Below are 7926 nucleotides of genomic sequence, written 5' to 3'. Positions count from 1 at the left end.
CCATGTTTCTCTTTTATTAGTGTAGATATATATGTGTGTGTGTGTGTGTGTGTGTATGTGTGTGTGTGTATATATATATACACACACACATACATATATATATATATGTTGCTTTACTTGCTATAATGAGTCTTTAGTGCTTTCGTAATAAAAACAATAACATAAATATAATCTTAGAATTTTTAATATTTGTATTCCTGAAAACTAAGGTCTTTTTCTGATCCACTATTTTGGAAGAAATTAATTTTCTCAACAATCTTCTACAAAGTGGCTACTACGCTTAGGGTGCCATAACAAAATGCCATAGATTGGGTAGCTTAACTACAAAAAACATATTGTTTCACAGTTATAGAGGCTGGGAAGTTCAAGATCAAGGTGATGATCAATTTTATTGTTTGTGAGTACTCTTTTCTCCATTTGCAGATAGCTGCATTCTTGTTGTATCCTCACATGGCAGAGGGAGAGTTCTGGCCTGTCTTCCTCTTATTAGGTAACTAGCCCTATTTGAATTATGGACACACCATTATGACCTCATTTAACCTTTATCTTCTCCTCAAAGACCCTGTCTCTCAATACAGTCACATTGGAGCTGAGAGCTTCCACATATAATTTTCTGAGAACACACAGACATTTACTTCATAATACTCATCCAGTACCAATTTCTCCCCCTCACTACTTTAATACCTCTGATTCAAAAGCAAAACCCATCTAAATCTCCAAATCCCTTAAACAAAGAACATATCCAAATATACAGGAATTAATGAGTAGGAAATGTTGGAAATTATAGATACAACCTACTCTGGTAGCTTCATAGGTAACTGTCTTCTTGCTAAATTACTGGGAACGACTGATCATCAGTTTTCATTTGTCTCCAGCTCTTTTCAGGACAGAATGAAAAATATATTGTTTAGCAATAAACTTCTAATAAAGTTTCTAATAAACATCCATTATAATGAAATAAGTTCATTATACTGTATTGATCCCTATATAACCAAGTGAAGCATGATCAGCTAAGATGAGTATTGAAATACATGTCCCCCAAGCCATGGTAATTTAGTGACAGCGCAGGCACTTGTCTTTCCAGTAGTCACTGCTCAGAATAGAGCATTGATGTTTTGGCAACAGTGGGTGTTGCTGTTAATAGCAGCTTTCTTCCAGGAAGAAAGATGATTGAAAGAAATCATTCTCAACTACATGAAGTGAAGCGATTTTTAAGAGCAATGTACAGGAATTTACTCATGTGACTCATATTAATATTAATGGACTTGATGCAGCACTTTGTAAAAGTATCCTAGAGAGTTTACAAAGAGGCACTATTTGGCTTTATATACATGGTTCGATTACAAATCATAAAGGGTATTAGAGTTATTTGTAAAAGAAAAACAGAGACTTACAATTCTAATACTTTATCATTTTTAATAGAATATGCTTTTGGTGATTTGAGAGAGGGATGGAGAGGGAGAGTGAGAGAAAAACATTGATCTACTGGGGATTGAGATTGAAACCAGGGCATGTGCCCCAACTGGGAATGGAACCAGTGGCCCCTTGATGCACAGGACAATACTCAACCAGGGCAGATATTTTATCTTTTGCTACATAAAATGATATACTAATTAGAAGTAATGCCTCTGTCAATGGTATCTTGATTGGGAATTATGAGATAGTAAGATATAATATTTTTTTAAAAAATGAAGGATATAGATTTAGGGGTTTTAGATTCTGTATTTTCTTATGTGAAGAAAATATACAAATGAGGGCTTGTCATCTTTTTCTGAAATGTTGAGCTCAAAGCTTCCATGTGCAGCAATTAGGCAAGGATGATTTAATCAAATTATCTTTTGGCTAAACCTGTCTGACATTTCAAGCAAATAAAAAAGGAATAAAAATATTACCTACTATATTGATAAATACAGGCACATCTGGAAAATAAGTGAAAATATGATTAAATTCACAGTTTGTTCCAAAGACTGTATTTAAGCAGAAGTTTTAGCAGTTAATTGGGTCACGTGTGGAAAATGAAGCAGCAGAAGAGTTGTTCAGTTAAATATGCAAGACTTGAGTGAATTGATAACTTGGACAAAATATTTTTTCTTCTTCTTCTTCTATAATAGCTATTCTGTATAATTTTTTCTTTGTTGTAACACAAGTTTCATCAAAAATAATAAAATGTGCACTAAAGAATTTAAATGTTATTTAAAAAATATTTTTCAGAACTATGTGTCAGCAAGAGTTACTTAGTTGTGGTTCCTCCAAAATCATTACACATTCTCCCTCTTCCACACTGCTTTGCAGTTTAGTGAAGGACTCAGATATAAAAACAGATCATTTACAATATGTTGCTGGTAGAGGTATTTACGTAGGGCTGGGGAGATCAAACAATGAGTGAAAGGGGAAAGAGGTAGGAAATGTGAAGTGAATCTTCTAAGCTGAATAGTAGTTACCCTGGTCTACCAAATGGGTTTGGGATGAGTAAAAGGGCATTTCAAAGACGGATATGTGTAGAAAAGCAGAGTAGATAAGAACATGCTGGTTCCCAATCTAACTTAATCCAAATATTTGCTAAACAGGACAAAAAGCTTGTTTTTAATTCTTAAGCTGTCTAATTCAGCAGTAGAATATTTTCTCAGGTTAAGCTGAAAACTGGAAAACATTGACTTTTTGAAATTCATTTACTCTTCTCTGCTGCTGTTACTAACTGCACTCTCATTTTACACTGATTTTCTATTTGTATTTCCTGCCTTATTTTCTCTCCTATTCCTTAAGCATTGATAACTCCTTAACATTATCATTTAATTTTAATTATTTCTTCTATGTTTCCCATAAAAATATTTGCCTGAGTCTTGCTAATTTTTTATATAATAACACAAAGTCTCCCTTAGAGGGCTTATTCATTAAAAAATGTAATTTTAACCAAATGTGTTTCATTATGTTCAGTGTTTTACTTTACCTATTTATGTTTATATTTCAGTTGAATTTCATTTATTCACCTGAGGCTTGAAGCAGAAGCTACTCTTTATGATAAATGTTTTATTTTCTGTTGCTTGGTTTTTGTCTAGATTTTTTTATCTGCCACTTGTGTAGAATACAACTGCACTTATGATTCAGTTCTGTCTTTATATAACTTTTCTATTACTTATTGAAAAACTTGTCCTGAGCAAAGTTGAAAAGAGTATTACTCTACTATTGAGTTTCTTTCTCAGTCCTTTACTTAATAAAATAAAGCCTAGAAATCACTGAAGTGATATCTCACTGTGGCTTTAATTTGCATTTCTGTGATGATTAATGATATTGAACATCTTTTTATATGTCTGTTGGCCATCTATATGTCTTCTTTGGAGAAGTGTCTTTTCAGATCCTCTGTCCATTTCTTAGTTGGATTTTTTTATTTTTTTGGTACTAAGTTGTATGAGTTTCTTATACATTTTGAATATTAACCCCTTATTGGACATATCAGTTGCAAACATTTCTCATTCAATAGGTTGACTTTTTGTTTTGTTAATGATTCTATGTGTTTGTTTTTATGCCAATACCATGTTATTTGGATTACTATAGTTTTGTAATTTACTTTCAAATCAGGAAGTGTGATACCTTCAACTTTGTTCTTTCTCAAAATTGCTTTGGCTATTTGGAATCTTTTGTAGTTAATATAAATTTTAAGATTGCTTTTTCTATTAAAAATAGAATTGCCATTGCCATTTGGATAGGAAATGAATTGAATTGAATCTGTGGATTGCTTTGGACAGTATGGAAATTTTCACAATATTGATTCTTACAATCCATGAGCATGGAATATTTTTTAATTTATTTGTGTCTTTGACAAATGTTTGCCCCAATTTCTTATTGTTTTTGTGTACAGATGTCTCACCTCCTTCATTAAGTTTATTCCTAGATATTTTTTCTTTTCGATGCAATTGTAAATGGAATTGCTTTCTTAATTTCTTTTTCTGACAATTAGTTGTTAGTGTGTAGAAATGCAAGTGATTTTATATATTGATTTATCTTTTATTCCATAACTTTACTGAATTTTTCAAATTATTTCTCAGTTTTCAGTGGATTATTTAGAGGTTCTATATATAACATGTCTTGTGCAAATAGAGACAGTTTTACTTCTTTTCCAATTTTAATGCCTATTTTCTTTTCTAATTGATCCAGCTAGGGCATTTATCCTATCGAATAAAGAAGGAATGTTAATTAACTGTCACTCCCTTACAAAATGGTGACACCCACAGCCAATAAAGAGGGAATGTGCTAATTGACTGCCACACCCTCAAAGATGGTGGCGCCCACAGCCACAAGATGGTGGTGCCCAGTCCCCTCAGCCCCGCCAGGGTGGTAGGCATGCCGCAGGGCTGGGCCCGCCCCCAGGCAGGTCCAGCAGCTCTGCGCGCCTGCCTCTGGAGTCCCCCAGTCCCCTCAGACTCCCAGCCTCCCAGGGCCGACCTGAGATGCAGGAAAGCCTTGGATGTAGGCTGCCCAGCCGCCCAGGGCCAGCCCAAGGCACAGGCAAGCCACTGATGGTAATTGCCCAGCTGCCCAGGGACGCCTGAGGCTCAAGTAACCAGGGCCGGCTGAGGCTTGCACTGCTGGCAGTGGCAGCAGCAGAGGTGTGATGGGGATTTTGCCTTCCCCTGATTGCTGAGTCGCCTCCTGCCCCTGAAGGCTCCCAGACTGTGAGAGGGGGCAAGCTGGGCTGAGGGAACCCCCCCGCTCCAGTGCATGACCAATGCATGAATTTTCATGCACTGGGCCCTCTAGTGTTAAATAAAAGTGGTGAGAGTGGGCATCTCTGTCTTATTCCTGATCTTAGAGGAAACACTTTCAGCTTTTCACCATTGAGTATGATGTTAGTTGTGGGTTTCAGGGTGTTTAATTAATGTTCATTCATGTTGGCACATATTGTCTAGCATATGTGTTCAATATGAAGCACATTGTTTTTATTTTTAAAAAGGGAGAGAGAAAAGATTTCAGGTTATTTTTATTATCTAAATAGCTTTTTTTATTATTATTTTTGTTAATCCTCACCTGAGGGTATTTTTCCTTTGATTTTTAGAGAGAGTGGAAGGGAAGGGGAGAGGTACGGAGGGGGAAACATTGATGTAAGAGAGACACATTGATTGGTTGCCTCCCACACAAGCCCTGAATGGGCCTGGGATTGAGACTGCAACCAAGGTTCATGCCCTGGATAGGAATTGAACCCACAACCCTTCAGTCCCTGGGCAAAAGCTCTATCCACTGAGCCAAACAGACTAGGGCTAAATAATTTTTTATTGAGGTATCATTGGTTTCTAAAATTATGTTTCAGGTGTACAACATTAAAATTTGGTATATGTATACACTGCAGCATGTTCAAATTTTGTAGGCATAGTGAACCACTTTAATTATTTAGAATAAATTTTATGCTAGTGTAGGGTACTGTGTACAAGTCAAATTCTCAGATGCCAGCCAATGATCAATCTAGCAAACAAATATTGTTTAAAAACAGCAGTCTCGGGTATATCATGTTACCTCTTTCTTCACATTATTCAAAAGAAGAAAGGCTAAAAAAATCAGTGAGCTAGCAAACATCTAAAACATTAGAGAAAAGCAGCAAAGTAAGCACACAAAATAAAGACATTAGAAGATACAATGAAGAAGAAGAAAAATAAAAACAGAGGGTCAACTTAGCCAGTTATTTAAAATAATATCAATACACCTATAGCTAAAAATGATGAAAAAGGTGTAAAGTCACAAGAAACAAATCTCTGATTAAAAGAGGGGATATTACTAAAAAATGTATATGCATGAGAATGTTTTTCAGATATTATTATGCACTACTATGCCATACAATTTAAAGTATGAATAACAGAAAATTTTCTAATAAAAATAGCATAAGATTCTTTCTGCCGCCATCTTGGTTCCCAGTTCCCTGCACAAAAGACGTGGTGAAGCCACAGAAACCATCCCTGCCACCAAGGAGGAGTTGCCACAGCCTCAGGCTGGGCAGGGTCTGGAAAGGAATCTGACAGCATGAATCAGTACCAGAGCTCCAGGCACAAGATTCCACACAGGCAGCCACAGAGCAAGCCCAGCTGGCGGCAGCAGCTGACATCAATGAAGAACCTGTCAGTGAAACAAAACAGAGCCCGAGTGAAAAGAAGGCACAGAAGGCTATGTCCAAACAGACTCTTCAACAGGTTACAGGTGTTACTAGGGTCGCTATATAGAAATCTAAGAATATCCTCTTTGTCATCACAAAACCAGATGTCTATAAGAGACCAGCTTCAAATACCTACCTAGTTTTTGGGGAAGCCAAGATCAAGGATTTATCTCAGCAATCACAGCTAGCAGCTGCTGAGACATTCAAAGTTCAAGGTGAAGCTGTCTCAATCATTCAATAAAACACAGACTCCAACTGTACAAGAGGAGAGTGAAGAGGTAGAGATTGATGAAGCAGGTGTGTGCAAGTTAAGGCCATAGAATTGTTCATGTCACAAGAAATGTGTCAAGAGCAAAGGCAGTCCAAGCCCAGGAGAACAACAGTAATAATATTGGAAATGCTACTATGAAATTAGCAATGTAACCATGTAAAAACCAGGACCTTTTTTGGTGTTTCAGAAGAATTACTGAAGCTTCGTTTGAAATTTGTAATGCTTCTATATTAATGGCTTCTCGTGAGGTGAAAAAAAAATAGCATAAGGAAAAACATAAATAGCTACTAAAAACATTAAATTGGTCATCAAAATCCTTCGGAAAAACAAACTCCAGACCAAGATGGATTTAATTGTTAAATCTACTAAACATTTAAGGGATAGATAATGGTAAATGCAGAAATTATAAATAAAATCTTAGCAAAACAAAACAAAAAGGCTAATATATTCAAGCTAATTCACTTTATTTCTGGAATAAAAAGTGTTAACAATTGGAAATCACTATATATTTTACTACATTAGGAGAAAGAAATAGAAAAAAATGTTATCACTTTAACAAGTGCAGAAAATGCATTTGATAAAATCCAGAATCTGTTTAGAAAAAAAAATGTATTTAAACTAGAAATAGAAGGGAACTTTCTTCATCTAATATTCAGAGGTATCTACAAATCATCCTACAGCAAACAACATACCAAATGGTGAAATGATGAAAAATACTGCATTGGGGAGAAACCAAGACGGTGGCATAGGTAAACACTGGAAATTGCTGCCTCACACAACTACTTCAAAAATACAACTAAAAGACAAAATGGACATCATCCAGAACCACAGGAAAGCTGGCTGAGTGGAAATTCTACAACTAGAAGGAAAGAGAAAAGCACACTGAGGCTCAAAGGAGGTGCGGAAGTAAAGTGGAGAGGTACGGAGGCGCACGTGGAAAGGGCTGGCAACTGAGGACATGGTTGTCTTTTTCAATCGGGAGGAAGACACACACTCCCACTCTGAACTCCAGTTCTGAGCTAGTCTCTGGGGACCCAGACTCATACTGGGAGAAACTGAACTGTTTGGCAGTGGGTGGAACTTGAGGGCGGCATTCTCTCAGAGGTGCTTGCAGCGATTACTGGGAAACTGAGACCCGGGGCCTCTTAGGGCAGGACTGAGGATCAGCCATAGCTGTTTACTCCCCCCTGTTGATTCCCTGAGACCTCGCCCCACCCAAGCTGTGCGCAGAGGCTATTGCATATGAATTACCTGGCCTTTGCAATCTAAAATTACTTAACAAACTGCAGCTGGGTCAGAGAGAACCAGACCATCCAAAAGAAGACCCAAGGCCCCAGAGAAGCTTGCATTGCTTCACAGCTGGGCCTCATATGGGCACCTCCAAACCACAAACAAAGAAGAGGAATCTGCAGATATCTCCTTAGCTCCTGCTGGGTAGCCTCAGGAAGAGGCCAAATTAGCACTTCCTTAAAGATCCAAGTGCCAGTGTACCCATTGATCAGAGTGGGGCCATCCAGAT

At 37.1% G+C, this 7926-nt stretch overlaps 1 pseudogene; it reads left to right on the top strand.

Moving 5' to 3' along the window:
* The window catches only part of LOC102253501, a 26354-nt pseudogene extending 19795 nt beyond the window's left edge, over window positions 1-6559 (top strand).
* The last annotated feature ends 1367 nt before the right edge of the window (window positions 6560-7926 follow it).

This window comes from Myotis brandtii, unplaced genomic scaffold, assembly GCF_000412655.1.
Source record: "Myotis brandtii unplaced genomic scaffold, ASM41265v1 scaffold259, whole genome shotgun sequence".
Lineage (NCBI taxonomy): Eukaryota > Metazoa > Chordata > Mammalia > Chiroptera > Vespertilionidae > Myotis > Myotis brandtii.
The sequence above is the reverse complement of the archived record's forward strand: the minus strand, read 5'-3'. Positions and strand labels throughout refer to the sequence as shown.